Source organism: Lepidochelys kempii, chromosome 11 (genome assembly GCF_965140285.1).
Source record: "Lepidochelys kempii isolate rLepKem1 chromosome 11, rLepKem1.hap1, whole genome shotgun sequence".
NCBI classification, from domain to species: domain Eukaryota; kingdom Metazoa; phylum Chordata; order Testudines; family Cheloniidae; genus Lepidochelys; species Lepidochelys kempii.
The window spans coordinates 26,113,931-26,137,833 of record NC_136390.1 but is presented as its reverse complement, the minus strand read 5'-3'; the positions used below and the strand labels follow the sequence as shown (position 1 = coordinate 26,137,833).

Here is a 23,903-nt window from a genome sequence, read left to right as displayed (position 1 = left end):
GGTTGTGCGAATTGAAACATGTGGATGACATGCAAATAAACCTAAAGCTTTGCACACAAAAGCCTTCACTGCTTATCCCACAAGGTCTTTAGGAAACAGTTGATACTACAAGAACAGATGAATTTTAACAGTTTCTGCCACAGAAATGTCAATTTTAGAGATAGAAAACCAATTCACTTTAGTATCAGAGCATTTTGCAATATTTTGCCGGTTAGCAATAAATCAGACAATATTCAACACAATTTGATCAATTAGGTAACAGAAAAAGCTGTATGGGGATTTTTATTTTCCCTTGAAAAAATATGCTTATTTTGCACCAACTTCTCATTATGACGCTTGGAAGCCACTTTAATTTGCAATTTATTTACAGTAACTGCTTCAAGAGATAGTTGAAATCTTCACTACATTCTTGATAAAGATTTTCCTCAGCATGATGCAACTGCAGAATAACTGGGGATCATTAAATTTAAATAGGAATTCTGTGTGTTTAGTTTTGGATTTTAACCTTCTTATTCCTAAAGAAAGGGAATTTGAACTTGATGAAAACGGTAAGAGAATTCTGTTTAGGCAGACTTCAGCTTCTTTCTTTAGTCCAAGATTTCACTCAAGCATTATTTAAAAAGTCCCCTAGATTTGGCTGAAGTCAGTGACACTACAAAAGCGGTACATTCACTACTGTTTATTATTTTTTAAATTGTTTTTTGGTAATCACAAGCAAAGTAATATTCAGGGTCAATGGGTCCCTAACAAATTTAAATATTTTTGAAAATCCCACCATAAGATCTAATGTATGGGTGGAGAAAAATGGCTCAGACCTTCATGAAACAACTGCTTTCTCAAATTGAAAGAAAATATTAGCGAGACAGATAGCCACACACAAAGGGGTCGCTGCTATAAGACATAAAAAATATCAAACATGGCAAATGGCCACTTAGGGCTGAACGACAGATCAGAAGAAACTACCTATTAATTTGGACTGGAGACAGACCTAGAAACTAGGGCTGTCAAGCAATTAAAATTAATGCAGTTAATCATGTGATTAATTGCATTGTTAAATAATAATAGAATACCATTTATTTAAATATTTTTGGATATTTTCTACATTTTCAAATACATTGATTTCAATTACAACACAGAGTACAAAGTGTACAGTGCTCACTATATTTATTTTTTATGACAAATATTTGCACTGTAAAAAAAATTGTATTTTTCAATTCACCTAATACAAGCACTGTAGTGCAATCTCTTTATCATGAAAAAGTTGAACTTACAAATGTAGAATTATGTACAAAAAATAACTGCATTCAAAAATAAAATTATGCAAAACTTTAGAGCCCACAAGTCCACCCAGTCCTACTTCTCGTTCAGCCAATTGCTCAGACAAGCACGTTTATTTACATTTACGGGAGATAATTCTACCCACTTCTTGTTCACGTCACCTGGAAGTAAGAACAGGCATTTGCATGGCACTGTTGTAGCGGGCACCGCAAAATATTTACATGCCAGATCCACTAAAGAGTCATATGTCCCTTCATGCTTCAACCATCATTCCCAGAGGACACGCATCCCTGCTGATGATGGGTTCTGCTTGATAACAATCTAAAGCTCTGTGGACTGATGCATGTTCGTTTTCATCCTCTGAGTCAGATGCCACCAGCAGAAAGGTTGATTTTCATTTTTGGTGGTTCGAGTTCTTTAGTTTCTGCATCAGAGTGTTGCTCTTTTAAGACTTGTGAAAGCATGCTCCATATCCTCCTTCCTCTCAGATTTTGGAAGGCATTCAGATTCTTAAACTTTGGGTTGAGTGCTGTAGCTATCTTTAGAAATCTCACAGGTACCTTCCTGTGTTTTGGCAAATCTGCAGCAAAAGTGTTCTTAAAATGAACACCATGTGCTGGGTCATCATCCGAGACTGCTATAACATGAAATATATGGCAGAATGCGGGTAAAACAGAGCCATAGACAAACAATTCTTCCCCAAGGAATTCAATCAAAAAATTTAATTAACTCGTGTTTTTTCAAACAAGCAGCATCAGCGTGGAAACATGTCCTTTCGAATGGTGGCCGAAGCATGAAGGGACATATGAACGTTTAACATATCTGGCACATAAATGTGCAATGCCAGCTACAAAAGTGCCATGCGAATGCCTGTTCTCACTTTCTGGTGACATAAATAAGAAATGGGCAGCATTATCTCCCCTAAATGTAAACAAACTTGTTTGTCTTAGCAATTGACTGAACAAGAAGTAGGACTGAGTGGCTAGTAGGCTCTAAAGTTTTATATTGTTTTGTTTTTGAATGCAGTTATGTAACAAAAAAAAATCTACATTTGTAAGTTGCACTTTCATGATAAAGAGATTGCACTACAGTATTTGTATGAGATGATACTAAACTGGGAGGTGTGGTAGATACGCTGAAGGGTACGGATAGGATACAGAGGGACCTAGACAAATTAGAGGATTGGGCCAAAAGAAATCTGATGAGGTTCAACAAGGACAAGTGCAGAGTCCTGCACTTAGGACAGAAGAATCCCATGCACAGCTACCGACTAGGGACGGAGTGGCTAGGCAGCAGTTCCCGAGAAAAGGACGTAGGGGTTACAGTGAATGAGAAGCTGGATATGAGTCAACAGTGTGCCGTTGTTGCCAAGAAGGCTAACAGCATTTTGGGCAGTATAAGTAGGAGCCTTGCCAGCAGATCGAGGGATGTGATCGTTCCCCTCTATTCGGCATTGGTGAGACCTCATCTGGAGTACTGTGTCCAGTTTTGGGCCCCACACTACAAGAAGGATGTGGAAAAATTGGAAAGAGTTCAGCGGAGGGCAACAAAAATGATTAGGGGGCTGAAGCACATGACTTATGAGGAGAGGCTGAGGGAACTAGGATTATTTAGTCTGCAGAAGAGAAGAATGAGGGGGGATTTGATAGCTGCTTCCAACTACGTGAAAGGGGGTTCCAAAGAGGATGGAGAGGGTTAGGTTGGATATTAGGAAAAACATTTTCACTAGGAGGATGGTGAAGCACTGGAATGGGTTACCTAGGGAGGTGATGGAATCTCCTTCCTTAGGCTATGTCTTCACTACCCACCAGATCAGCGAGTAGTGATCGATCTATCGGGGATTGATGCCTGTACTCCACCTTGGCAGGAGGAGTAAGCGGGGTCAACAGGGGAGCCGTACTGGTCGATTCGCCGCTGTGAGGACAGCCAGGTAAGTTGAACTAAGATACTTCGACTTCAGCTACGCGAATAGCATACCTGAAGTTGCGTATCTTAGTTCGAAAGCCCCCCAGTGTAGCCCAGGCCTCAGAGGTTTTTAAGGTCAGGCTTGACAAAGCCCTGGCTGGGATGATTTAGTTGGGGATTGGTCCTGCTTTGAGCAGGGGGCTGGACTAGATGACCTCCGGAGGTCCCTTCCAATCCTGATATTCTATGATTCTATGAGGTGAACTGAAAAATATTATTTCTTTTATCATTTTTGCAGTGGAAATATTTGTAAAAAAATAAAAATATAAAGTGAGCACTGTACACTGTATTCTGTGTTGTAATTGAAATCAATATATTTGAAAATGTAGAAAAACATCAACAATATTTAATGAATTTCAACTGGTTTTCTATTGTTTAACAATGTGATTAAAACTGCGATTAATCATGATTAATTTTTTTGAGTTAATCGAGTGAGTTAACGGTGATCAATCAACAGCCCTACCAGAAACCAAAACACCACACAGGGTTTCTTTACTATACAAGTTTAAATGTTAGAGAATAATTCCCCTTGCAATAAAAAATATGTAATTGCCTATCTTAGGGTAATGGCCAATCAATACAGTGGTGATAAAAGTTATTTAATTCGAACCCCCCCCGTTTATATTAATATGGTGTGTGTACTGCTGAATCATGTACTCAATAGTTTACTCGTACTTAATTACAGTTATAAATTCTGAAGTTTGGATATTGCAAGACCTCATTTTTGTACAGAGTATACTATGAATCTGGGATTTATAAATTTCAGAAAGGACTAGAAAGTTGATTGTAAGAGGCTCTATTAGGGTTGCCAACTTTCTAATCGCACAATATTAAATATCCTTCCCCCACCCCCACCCCTTCTCTGACCCCCTGCTCACCCCCTCCCTCTGTCACTCACTCTCCCCTACCCACTTTCATTTTCACTGGGATGTGGCAGAGGGTTGGGGTATGAGAGGAGGTGAGGGCTCCGGCTGGGGGTGTCGGCTCTGGGGTGGGACTGCGGATGAGAGGTTTTGGGGTCTAAGAGGGGCTCAGGGCTGGGGCCAAGGGGTTTGGAGTGTGGGAAGGGGTGCAGGCTCTGGCTGGAGGTGTGGGCTCTGGGGTGGGGCCAGAGATGAGTGGTTTGGGGTGCAAAGGTGGGAGCTCCAGGCTAGGGCCGAGGCGTTTGGAATGCAGGCTCTGGGACAGTGTGTGGGAGAGGGTTCAGGGCTGGGTCAGGCAGTTGGGATGTGGGACTGGGAGTGGGTTTGGGTGCGGGCTCTGGCTGAGTGGTGCACTTCCCTCAAGTGGCTCCCAGAAGCTGCCAGCACGTCCGGCTCCTAGGTGGAGGTGCCAGGGGGGTCCGCATGCTGCCCCCACTTGAAGGCGCCGTCCCCACGCTCCCATTGATTCCTGTTCCCAGCCAATGGGAGCTGCAGAGCCAGTGCTTGGACTGGGGTCAGCACGTGGAGCCCCCTGATCACCCTTGCACCTAGGAGTCAAGCTTGCCGGCTGCTTCCAGGAGCTGTGCAGAGCCAGGACCGGCAGGGAGCCCGCTTTAGCCCCGCTGCACTGCTAACCAGACTTTTAGTGGCCCAGTCAGTGGGCCGCCACTGTCCCTTTTTGATTGGGTATTTGGGTTGAAAACCGGATGCTCGGCAACCCTAGGCTGTATATGTCTTGCAAGCTGGACGTGACATTCACCTGCTCTGGAAATTTGGGAAAGAAAAGTAAAAGTTGTGTTCTTCCCTCAGGTTACAGATTGGTTAAGACAGGGGTCGGCAACCTACGGCACACGTGGCAAAGTCGGCACGCGAGATGATTTTTAATGGCACGCTGCTGCCTGCCGGAATCAGGGCATATCTCTCCAGCCCCCTGCTGTGAGCCACTCTAGGCAGGGGGCTAGGAGCACCCCTACGACCCTAGCCCACACACCCAAACCTCTGCCCTGACCCCTACACCCCCCCACACACCCTAGCCCCCTGCCCTGACCCCAGCACCCCCCACGACCCCAGCCCTGACTCCAGCACCCCCCAACATACCCAGCTCCCCACACCCCATGCCCTGACTCCTGCACCCTCCTCACACCCCCCAGCCCTGTGCTCTGACTCCTGCACCCTCCTCACACCCCCCGCAGCCCCCTGCCCTGACTCCTGCATCCCCCACACATACCCAGCACCCCCACACCCCATGCCCTGAAAAATCTTGCATCCCCCAAATTCCCACCCCCACCCTCGCACCAAACGGGAGCTCCTGCACCCCTTGCACCAAATTGGAGCTACCCAGGTAAGCACTCCACACCCAAACCTCTTGCCCCAATCCTGAGCCCCCTCCCTCATTCTAGCTCCTGGCCAGACCCTGCACCCCAGTCCCCAGCCTGCTCCTTCACCCCCTGCCCTGTGCTCAGTGCACTCCCACCCTCAGGTCAGTGAAGAGAGGGTGGAAGAAAATGGGCTAGAACCAGGGAGAAGGTAGGTACCCACTCTGTGTGGGCAGGGCCGGGATCCCAGACCAGCAGCAGGCTGAGTGGAGCTGGCAGCCGGGACCCTGGCTGGCAGGAGCCGGCGGACGGAACCCCAGACTGGCAGCGGACTGAGTGGCAGCGGGCTGAGCCGCTCAGCCCACTGCTGGTCTGGGGTCCCAGCCGCCAGCCCCACCCAGCCCGCTGCTGGTCTGGGGTTCTGGCTGCCAGCCCCTTGCCAGACAAGGTCCAGCCACAGGCCCTGCTCAGCCTGCTGCTGGCCTAGGTGAATGGAACCCCAGGCTGGCAGCGGGCTGAGCGGGCCGGTGGCGTAAGATCAGCATTTATTTTAATTTTAAATGAAGCTTCTTAAACATTTTGAAAACCTTGTTTACTTTACATACGACAATAGTTTAGTTATATAATATATAGACTTACAGAGACAGACCTTCTAAAAAACGTTAAAATGTATCACTGGCACGCAAAACCGTAAATTGAAGTGAATAAATGAAGACTCAGCACACCACGTCTGAAAGGTTGCTGGACCCTGGGTTAGGGCAACCTGCTTCTCTTGATGCTATGCTTTATAATCTGTGCTACAGGAGGGCCAGGGAGCAGTGGTAGAGTGGAAGAGGGGAAATATATAAGCCCTAGGCTAATTAAGGCGTGGTTCCCCGTAGACTAGGGAGGGTTGCTACAGGTTAATTGGAGCACCTGTAGTCAATTAAGGAACCTAATAAACCCCCCTGCTTCAGGCAGTCAGGGGAGGAGGAGGAAGCAAAGAGGACTGGAGCTTGGAGGTGTGTTGTAAGATTTGAAAAACCAGAGAACAGAAGTAAGGGAGACCCTGCCCCAGCAGGGGAGGGAGACTTCCTTCCCCAACATCTAAGGGCCGAAGGTTCCCCACCCAAGGGGGAAGAGGGTAAGAATCCACAGGGGTTGAGAGGGGCTAGGGCAGAGTGAGGAGGAAATCCAGACCCCTCCCCCACTTCTCTCCTCTACTACCTTCCTGGATCACTATCGGGGACCTCAGCGTCCCAAGAGCAGGGGCAAGGAGTGGCATCTTAGCCCCCTGCCAAGAAAAGCACAGGACCCACCATACTAACATCGGCCACCTTGCCACAACTCATTATAGATAATATAAAAATGTACTAACTATTTCAATCTTCCATGTACAATTTTAGAATGTTAAAATCCAATACAAAGTTTAACAGTATACCCTGTCCATCAATCCTCTATTTACATACACAGGGCCTGAGCATGGCACACTTATTCATGTGAATAATTTCATTATTTACCAAACGGGTGCACAATTAAGTCCTTATTTAGGGTTATATACTGCCCACTACAGAAAGTTGTTAAATCAAAACAAAACAAAAAAGCCACCACGCATGGATCAAGGAGAGAATAGATCCATTAAAGAATCAGAATGCCTGGGACACTGGTATTTCCATTTTGTACAATCCTTAATCATGGTCTCTTGCATCCAGCCTATGTGTGAGTCATGCATTTATAATACAGTTGTAAAAATAAAATGCCAAAATGTAGGTTGATAAATGGATGAGGTGGACTGTTAGCTCTGATGAATTTATTTGTATTTGCTTAGCAAAGAAGTATCTTAAGGCTTCTTGGGAGACCCTTACTGGTCAATAAAGTAGTAGTAACACTGATGGCTAAGAAAATAATAAAACTCCCAGACTAGACGTGGCATGTCATATAGTATTCTATTCTGTACAAAACAGTCTTAATTTCTACAAGTATTCCCCTTCTTCTATCCAAATTCTAAAACATGTTAAAGCACTCATGATGTTAAGTAAGGCTCTGAACACTTTAAATAAGCCAGATCTAACAAACAGAGAACATAAGTAAACAAAAAGTGCCATCTCACTGTACATAAAAAATAACCCAGGATGCTCACATTAACAGTGCTGTATGTACACTGAAAACCAAACCAAACCCACACTCTCTAATACACATTTTTCAGGATTTTTTTGTAGAAAAGGTTAAAAAAAATTCTGGTGAATGACTTACCCTAAGTAAAATCAAATAAAGTGAAACTTTGGGGGCACGTCTACACTGGCAGAGTTACACTGCCGGCAGTTACAGCACCGTTCAGAGAGCGCTGAAGGGAAACCGCTGTTGTGTTTCAGCTGCCTGCGCAATAGTGGGTTCACACTTGTGGCACCTGCAGTGATATTCGGAGCGTGCACTCTGGGCAGCTATCCCACAGAGCATCTATTCCTCTTCCACCACAAAGAGTGGAAAGGTGGAAGGGGTCGTGGGGCATCCTGGGTCCTGTCCCAATGCTCCATGATGTATTGTTTCGCATCCCAGCAATCCCTGGGCTTCCGTTCGCATTTGGCGCCATCTTTCAACGGTTCGTGTACTGCACTCTCTGCCTCTTCGGTCTGCATGAGTGGATCCCGCACTGTTGACCAGTATGTTGCTCGCTCTAACACGTCTCAAGTGGCAGTGGAGTTATTCCTTAAACTACAAAGGCAAGAGGAGTGCAACACTGATCTTGCAACACGTAGCAGCTATGACATGAGATTACCTGTGGCCTTCACGGAGGTGCTGACCACAGTGGAAGGCTGCTTTTGGGCTCAGGAACAAAGCACGCGATCCACCAAAGTATCCACAGTGGCCTTCGCAGTGGAGGTGGGGTTGCCACAGAGTATTGCGTCCAGCTCTCTGTAGAACTGGCAACTCATGGGCACAGCACTGGAGCAGCAGTTTGCCTTGTGGTAGGCGTTCTGCAGCTCCTTCACTTTGACCCTGCACTGCAGCATGTCCCTGTCATGGCCCCTTTCTGTCATGCACTGTGAAATCTGTCCATAGATATAATAATTCCTATGGTTGGAGAGCAGCTAGGACTGGACAGCCTCCTCTCCCCAAATGCTGATTAGGTCCAGTAGGTCAGCATTGCTCCAAGTGGTGGATCGCCTGGTGTGTGGAGCAGACAGGGTCACCTGGAAAGATGTGCTGTGACCACTGCACGCTTCACCGAACAAACAGGAAGGGGACTTTCAAAATTCCCAAGGAATTTAAGGGGTGAGAATGACGGTTGGTCACCTGAGGGCAGGGCAGTAGAGTTCAAACCGATGACCAGAGAGGCGAGAACACCTCCCGGCAGCCAATCGCAGCGCTGTAATTGACCAGGGTGTCTATAGTGGCACCGCAGCACTGTACCCCCAGCACAGAAAGATGTATGCCTCTCGTCAGGGTGGTTTTCTTACAGCCTTGCAACTGCACAGTTTCTGTGCACTAAGTGGCTTGGCAGTGTGTACATCTCAGGAGTTACAATGCAAAAAGCTGCTTTACTGTGCATAAACTTGCCAGTGTAGACAAGGACTTAGTAAACTTCATTTATGTTGGTTGATTTTTAAGTTAATATAAGCAACAAGCAATTCAACTAAATGAAACAGGAAAGGACAGATAAACTAGACCACATTTTAAAGGCTGTGCTTATCCAAAAGCAAATAATCTGTTCATTGAGAGTCTGTATCATAATGTGTACACAGTCAGTCTTAAAAAACTCAGAAGCTTTTCTGGGTTCCAACAAAACAGACAACACTAGAAGAATCCATCTACACTATGTAGAAAAAGCTTTCTATTTCATACGCTTGTTGAACAGTACATTTAACACAGTTGGAGGAAAACTGCCCTCTTGATGAAGTCTTGGTACTGTATTTATGCTTATGCCAATAGGTGATAAAAATATGGAGCATTGGAGATTAGTCACCTTCAGATGTCCAAAGCAGAAGGAAGAAGTGGTTTCTCTACCAACCTTCCCAAGCAAACTCTCTAATTGGGAAGCCTTTCAGAAATGCTATCTCCTTAGATACCACCACTGTACCATCATCCAAAGTATTACAGATGTACTGCATTGTAGAGATCTAAATTAGGTTACTTGGCTCCTTAGAGCAGTGTGTGTGTCTATATGGACACACAATACTCAACAGTCTGTGCTTAAATAATCATGATATTAACATTATTGTTCATTACACATTTTATAATGTGATCATCACTTCAGTATTTGTAGATACTGGATTCAGAAAAGTAATATACGGATGAGGAAAATAAGAGCAAAATTCTATTCAGCTTTAGGCTGAAACATTTAGTGATACATGACCATTTATACGTTAAAAGTTAAAGGAAATAAATAACTGGTAAAATGTTAACACTATAAAAGGAAGTGCCTTTCTTCACCCAGACTTTCAGATCACAGGTTTTTCATAACCCAAATGCAAAATATGATATCACAGGATGGGTCCTCCCTCCCCAAAGGTGTGAGTAGTCTACACCCAAGCAAACAAAACACATTCAAAGGCTTCCCTTCCCAAAAGTTAACAGGCCAAATGTCACAAGGATACAAGAACAGTTCATGCAAATATGCCTCCCTCTGAAGGATTAAGCCAATATCTTTTAAAAAAATAAGTTCTCCACCGCAGGGTTCAAGTGGAAAACTACCTTCTCTCCTTCTCTAGCTTGGTCTCTCTCCAACAAGATTGCCATTGTTTGTTTCCTTCTTTTATATTTGGCAGCAGGACTTGATAGGTCATGAACAGGGCCCTACCAAATTCACGGCCACGAAAAACCTGTCAGACTGTAAAATCTAGTCTTACCATCTACTATGCAGACCAGATTTCACAGGGGAGACCAGCATTCCTCAAATTGGGGGTCCTGACCCAAAAGAGAGTTGCAAGGGGGTTGCAAGATTACTTTGAAGGGGTCGTGACATTGCCACCCTTACTTGTGCTCTGCCTTCAGAGCTGGGCAGCCGGAGAACAGTGGCTGTTGGCCAGGAGCCCAGCTCTGAAGGCAGTGCCCCGCCACCAGCAGTGCAGAAGTAAGAGTGGCGATACCATACCATGCCACCCTTACTTCTCCACTGCTGCCTTCAGAGCTGGGTTGCCGGAGAGTGGCGGCTGCTGACTGAGGGCCCAACTCTGCAGGCAGCAGTGCAGAAGTAAGGGTGGCAATACCATACCAGGCCATCCTTACTTCTGCGCTGCTGCTGGCAGCGGCTCTGCCTTCAGAGCTGGGCTCCCAGCCAGCAGCCGCTGCTCTCCAGCTGCCCAGCTCTGAATGCAGTGCCGCTGCCAGCAGCAGTGCAGAAGTAAGCGTAGCAGTACTGCAACCCCCCTACAATAACCTTGCGACCCCTGTCCTCCACAACTCCTTTTTGGGTCAGGACCCCTACAAATACAACACAGTGAAATTACAGATTTAAATAGCTAAAATCATGAAATTTAGAATATTTAAAATCCTATATCCATGAAATTGACCAAAATGGACCGTGAATTTGGTAGGGACCTAGTCATGAAGTTCAGTTGTGTGTATTCCAAACCCTTTAACTATTTCTTGTCTGCTTTCATCTAGCAGAGTGGACAGGGAAACAAAGTATTGAGCTAAGGTTGCCCAAGTGGATCCCAGACCTAATAAACTAGGGGCCTATTTGGCTCATATGTATATTACACCCCTTAACACTGGATAACAGAGGTGAATGATATTAGGTGGCAGTTAGCACCTTTACAGTTAAACTTGGGTGAAGAGCCAAGAAACTGAGAAAAATTATAATAAGAAAATTACTTAACCAGGACAGATATTTAAAAGAAATGAAGACACAAACACACTCCACACTTCCAATAATATTAATTTTATAATAATCCATATTTGGGCCACTGAGCCGTGTCCCTATTTGAGTCTAGTCCTGATGCTCTTATCAGTCTTGGTCTGGCCCACTACTAAAATCCAAAATTCACAATTTTACACTGCTAGAATCAGGCATAAAGATCTGCAGAGTGATCTCTTCCCTGTCACATCACTGCTGCCCAAATGTGTAAGAAGAAAAAAATTATTTTTACAGGTTGAACAAACTTTCTACTAAATAGATCAGTTTTCAGTGGGTTGCACTGAATGGTCTTGCACTGCTGATGAAAAGAGCACATCAGAATTAGCAGCATCCTACCACAAAACAAGTTTTAGAAAACAAGGAAAAGCCTACAGCACTAAAATTATTCAATTTTTACTTACAATTTAAAAAAATGCAGATGTGCAAGCTAAAAATAATGGTTGCTTACAACTCAATGAAAATTAGGTACAAGAGCATTTGTGTATTCACATTTAAAACAAATGCAAATTTGGTATAAAATAAAATATGATCAGCTTGCCTGCCACAAAAGAGGAGAGGTTTTGTTTGAGCAGGAACTCCTAAGGCATAATTTCTGTTCTTAAACAGACGTACTAAATAGCCTTAGACAAGTTACAAACTCTTTGATAAACCCTTCTATAAAACAGGGATAACAGGATTCTCTCTCACACAGAGGTGGACATTAGTTAGTGAGTTAAATTCACATGGCAACATGTATTATTATTATTATTATTTCGACTACAGTAGTGGCTATGAATCTCAGTCAACGATCAGGGCCCCACTGTGCTAAATACTGTACAAACAATCAACCAAGATGAAAATCTTGGCTCAGAGCACTTGCCATCTAGGCATCAGACAGGACAGAACAGGTAGATGAGATGACTATGTGAGGCTGGGAGGATGAGGTAACAATTAAAAAAAAAAGCAAACAAAAAACAGTATTGCATAAAAACAGAAGTTTCAGCTTGCCACTTGCCTAACAAATGCCAGAAAGTACTGATTTGTAAATATCGCTATGTAGGTATGTTTTAGGGAGGGACTGAACTTCAATGGAGTTTTACCAGGTAGGAAATTATACCAGATATGAATCTGACCCAGAGTTTCAACATGGAAAGCACTGTATGGCCTCCTTACTGCAGGAGGCAAGGAAATTATTCTACACATTTGATATGTACTGATAATAAAATATGTAACAAACAAAATGCCTCTTGAAATGTGTGTGTGTTAACTGAAGTAGCTTCATTCTTTACTTAGAATATAGGAAAACAAAATAAATATTATGAAAGTTTCAAAGATGGAAACAATAGAGTCCCATTTATCGTGCAGGAGGGTATAATTTCTGATCCTGAAACATATGGCTATCAAATGGAAATCTGAAGTATTAACCCAAATGCACAATCATTTCAGAAGCAGAGATGGTTCCTGCAAAGTAATCTGGTTTAAAATAACCTCTACATAACCGATATAACACGAATTCGAATATAACATGGTAAAGCAGTGCTCCGGGGGGGAGGGGGGCGGCGCGGGGCCCTGCATGCTCCTGTGGATCAAAGCAAGTTCGATATAACGCGGTTTCACCTATAACATGGTAAAATTTTTTGGCTCCTGAGGACAGCGTTATATCGGGGTAGAGATATAGTATAAAGGACTGCCCTACTAACAGGAACTATTAACAAGCTTTAACAATCTGTACAAATATTTACTGAGATGATGAAAAATGTATTAAATGTCAGATAGATACCTGAAGACTGGTAAGAGGAATTAAAGTAACATGCATGTAGTTTCAAGGTTTCATTATACATTCAATTAAACAAAAAGACATTATGTAATTAAATCCTAATTTAATTTTAAAGTCTATAGAAAACTTTAAGAAATGTGATCTATAGAGTATGTGTAAGTTAACCAGAAATGCCATTTAAACTAGTTTTATTTTTTTAAGTTACATCTATTTTTTTAATAAAAGTTTTTCAAAGAAAATAAATGAGCAAGAACAGAAATTATAGTATAGGCAAGAAAATTTTACAAATGTGGTAGCTCTCCATCCCAAGATGCAAAACAGAAAATAAATTTTGGTGCAGTACCACACACCTATTTGTAATCTGAAATGCACTACCTGAAAAAAACAACCACACAATAGACTGGTCAGTTATGATACTTTTATTCCACCATGTAGAGAGAGTCTAAGGACTAAGTTACTTTTTAGGATTTTGGTATTGTAGCACATGTTATGCATCCTAATAGTCTGCACTTTTAAAAAATACATCCTCCATCCTACAAATGCACAGAATATGGATGGGAAAGACCCAAAACTGATAGATATTTAAAATCTCTATCACAAAACTAAAAATAAAAACAAAAAGCTCTGAAATGCGTAACTAACATTCACAAAGACATGCTAAAACAATAGAGAATCCAGGCTAAGGAATCTTCTGATAGCACAATAACTATAAGAATAATGGCTGTTCACTTGGTCCCTTGCTCTGTGGGCAAGCAGAGATTGGAAGCAATGGAGAGACAGCCAACTAAGCTCCTGTAGTAGGCAGGGACTACCTCACATTGCTATCTTTCTGATGAAGAGAGGCATGGGACCTCTGAAGAAGTAGGGAGAATGAAATGGGAGGAAAAATTGGTATATGTCAGTCCATACCTGAAAGTGGCTTTTTTGGGGGGGGGGGGGACGACGTGTAGAACATTTAATTTGATATTGGAAGGCCTCCTGGGCAAATCATATTTTTGAACTATACGCAACTGACCCTCACACCTTAACATGCAGTTTCACTCTGAAAACTGACTTTGTAAAAATACATGTATGTGTGTACATATATTCTCAATTACTTCCATAACAATTTTCTCAGGCTTTGTCTACACCACTACTTTTGTTGGTTGGGGTGTGAAAAATACACCCCTGACCGACATAAATTTCACCGGCAAAAGTGCTGGTGTGGGCAGAGCTATGCTGGCAGGAGAGGCTCTCCTGCTGACATAGCTAACTGCCACTCATTGGGGGTGGTTTAATTATGCCAGCACTGCTGGCAAAGAGCAGCTACACAGGAGACCTTACAGCAGCATAGCTGTGCTGCTGTAGGTCTGTAACATAGACAGAACCTCAGTTTACAAGCAATAATTAGGTCCCTACCAAATTCATGGTCCATTCTGGTCAATTTCACAGCCATAGGATTTGAAAATTAGTCAGTTTCACATTTTCAGATGTTTACATCTGAAATTTCACAGTGTTGTAATCGTGGGGGTCCTGACCCAAAGAGGGGCATGGGGGTTGCAATGCTGTTGTAGGGGGGTCATGGAATTGCCACCTTCACTTCTGTGAAGTCTTCAGAGCTGGGCTCTGAAAGCAGCAGCTGCAGCTGGAGGAGGCTCCTGGAGGTGGCGGTGAGTCTGATCTCCCCCATGCTGCTGGGAGCACCCTAGCCAGGGGCTCCTAGCTGCTAGTCCAGACCAGCTAGGGTGAGACAGGACTTGCTGTTCCCCTGCACACCCTCTCAATGAAGTAACTTAGAAACTGAGCTACATGTCATTCCTAGACCCATCTAACTAAGTTGCACGTGAACTAAACTGGCCTGCCAAGAATTTACTATATTACAAAATTATTTCTTGATTGCTTTGCTTATTGATCACCTGTACTGGTAATCAATGTTTACAACATAGTCATCAACAAATTCCACATATTGTCACAGATTAAATTTAACAAAAACAGAAAGGGAGATGGGGGCGGGCAATAAAATTTCAGATCTCCATTTATTAAGTTAACTATAAATAGAATAATTCTTCATGTTACAATAGTATCTAAAGTTTTCATTACTTATTCAATTTACCAATATGTATAATGGAAAGAAAATTGCACATGAGAAGTCTCCTGAATGTCTGACATTTGTTTTGATGGCCAGAGTCCATACACTTCAAAATAAAGATAAATATTAAAAGCAAAGCACATGCTGGGTTTTAGAGGCACAACTTCAATTAAAATCAATGAGAATCACACACCTAAAATCCTACACAAAAATCTAACAACATTTATCACTATTTTTTACCTTATATGTTGTTTACCATTTCTTTTCCATATAAACTCTAATCCTCCAAATAGCTTATCTACCTGCTCTTTATATTCCAAAACATGACATAGTCTAGGTATGACAGGCACTATGCATGGATAGTGCAGTTATGGGGGGCTATAGAAGACTAGACAGAAAGAAGGCTAGTTGAATAAAGGTTCCTATTTTTATAACCTACGTAAAAAGAAAGCTGTGCTTTCTTATTAATACTATGATGATTACTCTTATTATAGACAGTCACATTTCTGAAGAGTTGAGTTGGGCTTCCTAACTTTTGATGCTGTTCTTTTTAGGACATATTTGAGATAAAAAAACCAAACTCAATGTATTAGTTTGTATACATGTATTTAAATATAGACAAACTTTTACCTACCTTTGATGTCTAAAAAACAGATTTTAAAGATTTTGTCTGTAAACACTACGTTCTTCAACACTTATATATCCAAAAACCAACATTCTCCAGCACCATCTAAAAATACAAACAGTACACAAAAGTCAGACTGATTTTAGCATAATTGGGCTCTTTAAAAAAAAATTAAGTACAAAAATGAATAATGCTGTTAACTTACAATACATTCTTTTTCATTTTAATTCTTTAGCTATGTTAATATAGTATTTTGGTTATGATTTTAAATGCACCAAATTCAAGAAATCAATAGTTATGGTTCCCAAAGCAATAACACCATTAAAATGACCACCTAATATGTTAAAAATTACATAAAATCAATACTGAACATATAGACTAGAAGTTAAAGAAAAATACTGAAAGAAAATTAAACTATATCTAGTACAACTTTGGAGAATTAAAATCATTTAGAGCAGTGGTTCCCAAACTTGCTCCGCCGCTTGTGCAGGGAAAGCTCCTGGCGGGCCATCCAGTTTGTTTACCTGCCGCATCCGCAGGTTCAGCCCATCGTGGCTCCCAGTGGCCGTGGTTCGCTGCTCCAGGCCAATGGGAGCTGCTGGAAGCGGCGCGGGCCGAGGGACGTACCGGACGCTGCTTCCAGCAGCTCCCACTGGCCTGGAGCTGTGATCAGCCGAACCTGCGGATGCAGCAGGTAAACAAACCGGCCCAGCCCGCCAGGAGCTTTCCCTGCACAAGCGGCGTAACAAGTTTGGGAACCACTGGTTCAGAGATAACTTTCAGAAGAGAAACTTAAAATTATAAGTTGCAGTTTTCACAGACAACTTTGTTAAAGAACAAATCTAATAATAAAATGCCATCTGTTAGTATTTGTGTTCTCAAAAATAAATAAAATATGGATTAATTTATTACAATGGATAGAATTTTCTGTACCTACATACATTTACATGTCAGAAATCAAATTAAATTTTCAAACTGTGGAGGGACATGACATATTGATTCATCTAGAATTTAATTTATATGTTAAAATGCCAAGGAAAGACACTCCACCGATTGCCAAGACAGCATGATCAGGTCAATAGTTCAGCTATCAGTCTAACACATACAGTAAGTAGTTTCATTTATCTTTAATTATTTTATTGTGGTCAACCATATTTCTCCAGATAAGTATTTGTTTTTGCAGGATTGGAGCCTATGATTGCAATGTGTAGTTTGTGGGTGGACAGCTGCATCAGTGTAAGGCTCCATTAATCATATAAACAGACTCCACATAGACACTGTAGCCTACCCACAGGATACCCAAGGCAGGATCAGGGCCACAGTGATTAAGTACATTTAATGGCAACTATTTTTTGTCAAAAATTCTAAATCTGTGTAGCATGCCTGCTATAACTGAGAAGCTATACTATCTCAGCTTTGCTGTATGGCTTTATCTGTACTGCCAACGTTTGAGCTATACAGTCAATTTTTTATTTTTTTAATCTTCAATAAAAAGTCAGTAAATGAGGGCTTTATGCTGTACCCAATGAAGATGATTGTAAAGTTCCCAGTAACTTCAGTGGTGCAAGACTAGGTGGTAAATAACTTTCTTCTGAAGGATTCTTAAATCAAACTGGTTCCATCAGTCTCTGAAGATGAACTTTTCAAATAGACTCTCTGCCCAGAAAGTATCAAAGGAGAACTATTTATTATATAGGTTTTATATATATTTCAATTACTCTATGACTGCATTTATAATGTTTGTAGAAAAAACCTGAATTAAGCTATTTTTTTTTAAAAGTGCATTTTAGTGACAATTCTTTCTAGACTACTTGAAAAATACAACAAAAATAGCAAGAATGAGATTTGTCATAGTCGTAGTTTAAAAACAAATCCTCTGCTCCCCGATAGTACATTACATATATTTCTACTTTTTATCATGAGACAGCCCCACAAATAAACAAAACAGACAAGTTTATCAGTGGTATATGGATATACAACTCCCTTGATTGAGGTATAAAAAATTGAGAACTGATGTTTTCTGATTAAACAGATTTCATTCTTGAAAAAAAATTCTTGGTTACTTGGACTGGTCTGAATACCACACCTCTATTCTGAGCAGAAACTTATTCTTCCATTTTTGTAAAATCATCATTGGCGCTCTCAAGAACCAAAGTCTTTGTGGCAGAGTTAAATTTAGATTATCAAGTAAATAACCTAGGACATAATTTTCGGCTGAGGTCTGGCGGCTGAAGCTGTGCTTGTCACCACAGAGAGCAGTTATATAAATTTGGACTATGTTTAAAGAAAGAATGGCATTCCTAACACTTTTTCTTTTTAACTCCTCCCTCCCGCCAACCCCTTCGTTCCCTACTGTTGCTATTCATGTACATCTTTTGCTATTTTATTACTATTACCCCAACATTAACATTTCATGTCTATGGTAGCATTGTCTGGTTTTATTTGGTCTGGTCTTGCAGCTTTGACATGTTGTAAAACTGCGTAATTGGCTAATTCTACTGGAGATCCCCTGAGGCGTACAGTATTTGGAATCATATCATCTACTCTTTTGTACTTTTCATTGTCTGTTTCTGTAGAAAAATCAATAAAAATTAATCAAAACGATTTTGGATTACTATTGTTCTTAAGTCTACTATACAGTATACAACTCTATTGTAAGCCTTATGAAATCATAAAAATTTACAGACAGCTAGAAAAAATATGTATTCACTCTTACTATAAGAAAAACAAGCTCAATATTTTACTATTCTTAAAAAAAAAAGTTACCAAAAAAAAAAAATGTGGGCAAATAACATAGAAATGGCCATGCTAGGTCAGACTAATGGTACATCTAGCACAGTAACCTGTCATCCAACAGTGGCCAGTGCCAGATGCTTCAGAGGGAATGAACAGACCAAAGCAATTATCGAGTGATCATCCCCTGTCATTCAGTCCCAGCTTCTGGAAGTCAGAGATTTAGGGATATCCAGAGCATGGGATTGAGTCCCTGACCATCTTGGCTAACAGCCACTGATGGACCTATCCACAGATTTTCCATTGCTGCAGTATAAAGTAAGCCATTTCTAATAAAAATAAAAACAGGATATATATTCTAAACTAAATTTAAAAAATAATCTAAAGATGTAACAAATAGCCAAACATGTTAATATTTGCCTTCAGTTGGCCCATTATGTCATCCTCCACTGTCCACTTGTTAAAATGTTCATAACAAGCATGCTTTCATCCGAGCTGTTCATCAATCTTGAAATGTGCTCCTTGTAAACATCAGCAAAGCTACCTCATTATCCATCTTCAAAACTCTCCTTTGCCGTGATGCCTACTGTCATAAATATAAAGGGAAGGGTAAACCCCTTTAAAATTCCTCCTGGCCAGAGGAAAAATCCTCTCACCTGTAAAGGGTTAAGAAGCTAAAGGTAACCTCGCTGGCACCTGACCAAAATGACCAATGAGGAGACAAGATACTTTCAAAAGCTGGGAGGAGGGAGAGAAACAAAGGGTCTGTGTGTCTGTTGGTATGTTGCTTTTGCTGGGGATAGACCAGGAATGGAGTCTTCGAACTTTTAGTAAGTAATCTAGCTAGGTATGTGTTAGATTATGATTTCTTTATATGGCTGAGAAAAGAATTGTGCTGAATAGAATGACTATTTCTGTCTGTGTGTCTTTTTTGTAACTTAAGGTTTTGCCTAGAGGGGTTCTCTATGTTTTGAATCTAATTACCCTGTAAAGTACCTACCATCCTGATTTTACAGGGGTGATTCCTTTACTCCTATTTACTTCTATTTCTATTAAAAGTCTTCTTGTAAGAAAACTGAATGCTTTTTCATTGTTCTCAGATCCAAGGGTTTGGGTCTGTGGTCACCTATGAAAATTGGTGAGGATTTTTACCAAACCTTTCCCAGGAAGTGGGGTGCAAGGGTTGGGAGGATTTTGGGGGGAAAGACGTGTCCAAACTACATTTCCCAGTAAACCCAATTAGAGTTTGGTGGTGGCAGTGGATATTCCAAGGACAAAGGATAAAATTAATTTGTACCTTGGGGAAGTTTTAACTTAAGCTGGTAAAAGTAAGCTTAGGAGGTTTTCATGCAGGTCCCCACATCTGTACCCTAGAGTTCAGAGTGGGGGAGGAACCTTGACACCTACAGAACACTTGACAACACCTAGGCTGTTCATGTGCACCAGTCACTGCCTACCATGATGACTAATATTTCTCATTGTTCACTTGTACTCCCCCATCTACCAGTTGTCTCATCTTATGGACTACGAGCTCCTTGGAGCAGGGACTATCTTTTTGTTCTGTATGTGTACACACCTAGCAGAATGGGGCTCTGGTCAATGACTAGGGCTCCTAGACGCTATGATATTACAAATAGTAAACAGCAACATTAAGTTAGATTCATGAACAGATAGATCATATATTAACATGTCATACTTAATTTATTTGTTCCTGAATCCAACTGGTTTTCAAATACAAAAAAATAATTTCAATGTGTGTATGAATATGAGTAAACACAAAACATTATGTTTGCATGTTGATGCAAAGACAACCATAAGCTTGAGGCTGGCACCAGACCCCTGGGCATTCCTTGACACTAAAAAGTGAATTTCTTAAAACTGCACAAATGTTTGATGAAAAGGGTGAGTGGAAATGAAGATCTGATGTTGTTTTTCAAACTGACAAAATGTCCTTACAAAGCAGATCTCTCTGTTTTCTTGAGGTGTTGTTTTCTTTTTACATTACCTGGTCTAGCTTAATTTTTTTTTTTCATTATTTTATACTGTCAACACATTTTGTCCAAATATAAGAGGAAACAGTCGCATACCGTAAGAAGTTACAATCTAGATCCCAAATCCTGCAATTGGATCTGTCCAGGCGGGGTCCTTGTGCCCAGGTGGAGCCCTATTAGTTTTAATGAGGCTCTTAGTGGGGGTAGGGCTCTGTTCATGCAAAACCACAAAAAAGCGTGTGCGTGCTTAAAAGGAATTCCTATAAGAAGTCTATAAGTTTAGCAGCTAAAAATTCACAGTTGCTTCAGCTTTTTCTTCTTGAGAAGGCCAAATTCTACACTGATATAAATTCAATAATTCCAACCAAGTTAATTGTGTTACATTATTGTAAATAAGCCTAGTCTATAGCCCACTAAGGAAATGAAAAGATTCACGTTGAGTTCATAGGTGGGTTTGGACCAGGACCAACAGATACAGAATTCAGACCACTTTCCCCAGTTAATGGAATATTTAGGAAAGAAGCCATTTCAGAACCAGCAAAATAGATTTTAGTATCCAACAATGAATTTCCACTGAAAGACGTTTCTTTTCCTTGCATGAAAATAAATTAAACAAATTAGTTGGAAGGAACTGGAGGGAAATTAGCTAATTTTTTAGTTTTAGGAACAAGCAAGATATAGTAAGCAAATTATTTTCAAATTATACGTGTCATGTGATCTACAACATAATATATCTCTCTCTAGATACATATGATGCTCTTTTTCACTGTTTAGAAGGTTTCAAGTACATTCACCTCTGACTTATGTTAGTTGATATAATCCTAACAGCATTTTATAGTTCCAAGGCAGCCTCTGCCTATAAAAACTCTGACATCAGTTTTTCATAATAATGCCCCTCCTCCCCCCACCCCTGCACACCCCGTTGGACATAAAGTTAAAGACTCTTTGAAAAAACTGTTTAATACAGTTGTGGTAATGAATACTTTAGCTGCCGAGCAGCTATTTTCAACCTCATCCTCCATTTTCAGGCATTTAAACTTTTTTAAAAGTTACCATTTGGGCAGGAGTTTTAATTTTGGTTGATTTTGAGATATAGTGATTACCATTTTACTGCTGACATTTATTGTTTGAAAGTACACCAATACTAATTACTTTCAAACAGTAAATTTTAGCATTTAAATGATAACCACTGTATCAAAGAGTGAAAAAAAGAATGCTTTTAACCAGATTAAAAATAAATATAAAACCATGAATACTCTTGAGATGTTACCTTTTTGAAAAGTAAAAAAAATGGCATGTTGAGTGAGAATGATAAGTGTTTGATTGCAAAATTTGATTTTTTCGAAGTATAAACATTTTCAGGAGATAAGCACAAAGCCACACAATGTTCAAACATGTACAAATCTGTGATGTATTGATTGCACAAAGAAATGTATCTGCACCATTCTTTATGTATTTCCATAGGGAAGAGTTGGACTGAATGTCTGTATTACAGCAGACCACCAGAAGATGTTATAGAGGCTTTAGCTGGAGTTCCATAGTGAAGGTTAAATTGAATTTTGCACTTAAAACAGAGACTCAACCTTTTTTAAGTAGGAAAAATGCAGTGTATTATCACCAAAAGTTACATCACTTACCCCGCACAATTATACCTTGCTACTAGTACAGGAGAACCTAGAAGTAAAATTAACTAGACAATGACTATAAATTAAAAGTTAAACTAATTGGCATACTGACAAAATTCAGAGAACTGCAAAAGATAAACAAAGAGTGTAGAGAGTAAATTCCACTTTTAAGTTATGAAAGCTGAAATTCTAAAATGCTATTTATAATATATTGCACGAAATATATTATTAACTATTTTAAATACAGTATATAATATATGCTACAATTAAGTATAATTTCTAACTTTCATCTCTATCCAAATATAAGGGGGTTTTTTGGGGTGGGGGAAAAGGAAAAAATGGTTTGTTTACATTATGTGATTATTAAAAATATATTCTGAAGAATCACTGGGCTGAGGTAAGTAATAAACAGCACCAATATTCATCCACTAATTAGTTAATGTTTATACAGCTCTTTGAAATTGTAATCCATGAAACAAGCACCCAATATCTTACCCACTATCATCTCTCTCTTTTTTGCTAGCTGTCACACAGATTCTCTCAGATAATATTGTGATCACTATGCTCTTACTCCAAGCTGTCCATCTTCCCTCTTTGGGATTTAATAACAGCATCCAATGGACATTGATCCTGCTTTGTATTTAAGGCCTATCAAGAAGGAATTTTGTTTTCAACAAGATCTGCCAGCTCAGGAAGCAACCTGTTTACAGGGACGCAAAGGATCCAAATGTTTCTAAGTTTTGACATGGTTTTCATAGTACTCCATTCTATGATCTTTAACTAAACATTGCCTCTCTGTTTTTAATTAACAAAGTATTTAATGACATTTTATCTGAACTGAGAACCTTCTTCTTTACTGAGGTCAGTCAGAGTCCCATTGACAACAACTCATCAACTAAAATATTAAATTTAGATGCAAGTGTCCATCTTTGTCTTTAACACATAAAATATATCTTTCAATTTATTATGAATCTCTTCAGATTTACTGGCCAGCATTTCTAATACGTATTTGCTGATCAGGGGTGGGAAGGAAAGAGGTGTATGGCAAAAAAAAAAAAAAAAAAATCCTACCAAGATAGCCAATAGATCAAGACTGAGTGCCAGAACAACTTTTCAAAGGGACAATATCTTTGCAAACATTTGTAACCCTAGCTCACAACTGAAGTTTAAACACCACAGCAAACTTGATTTGAAATAATCTTATGACGGTGGAGTTATATAGCGAAATGCTGATATGACCAATTTTTAAAGAAAAAAATTACAGAGATGCAGACAGTGAGAGTTATAGACCTAAAAGCATCTCTGTGTCCTGTAGCCCATAAAGCTAGCTTTAGCATTTATTTTATTAAACAGTAATGCAAGGCATCCAGAGGCCTGTATTCTGTAAGACATTGGCTTCAGCAGTTACGATAAGGCTTGAGGCCTATGAACTTTGGCTCAGATAAATGGCCTTATGGTCACCCCTAATATTGGGGAACTGACAATAGAGCATTTAAGGGGAAAGTCTGACCAAAACACCAGCCAATCACAGGAACATGAGCTAACACCAGCTCTTGGCTATCTTAGGATGGGAACATCTGCAGATGTTTGACCACAAGAGTGCCATGGCAACGAACTGATGTATCTGATAAGCTGAGATCATTAATATACTAAATGATAGGAGAAGGGCACCCCAACATTAGTAGGGTGAGGAAATACAAATAAGGAGCATGGGAGAAACCCCTCCTGAATATACATGAGACATAGTGGCATCAGCGTAACATATTATAGAAGTTGTATCCCAGTCT

The 23,903-nt window shown here is 40.6% G+C and overlaps 1 protein-coding gene across 8 annotated transcripts in view; it reads right to left on the bottom strand.

The window, feature by feature from the left end:
• MBD5 (methyl-CpG binding domain protein 5) overlaps positions 1-23,903 on the bottom strand; it is a 268,857-nt gene that overhangs the window by 177,609 nt on the left and 67,345 nt on the right. For 7 of the 8 annotated variants that reach the window (XM_078847926.1, XM_073305424.2, XM_078847925.1 and 4 more), the window contains exon 2: positions 15,777-15,872. The exons of the other annotated variant lie outside the window; for it this stretch is intronic. The gene's annotated coding sequence lies outside the window, so the exon portion shown is untranslated. The remainder of the gene's footprint in view (positions 1-15,776; positions 15,873-23,903) is intronic. 8 annotated transcript variants of the gene reach the window in all.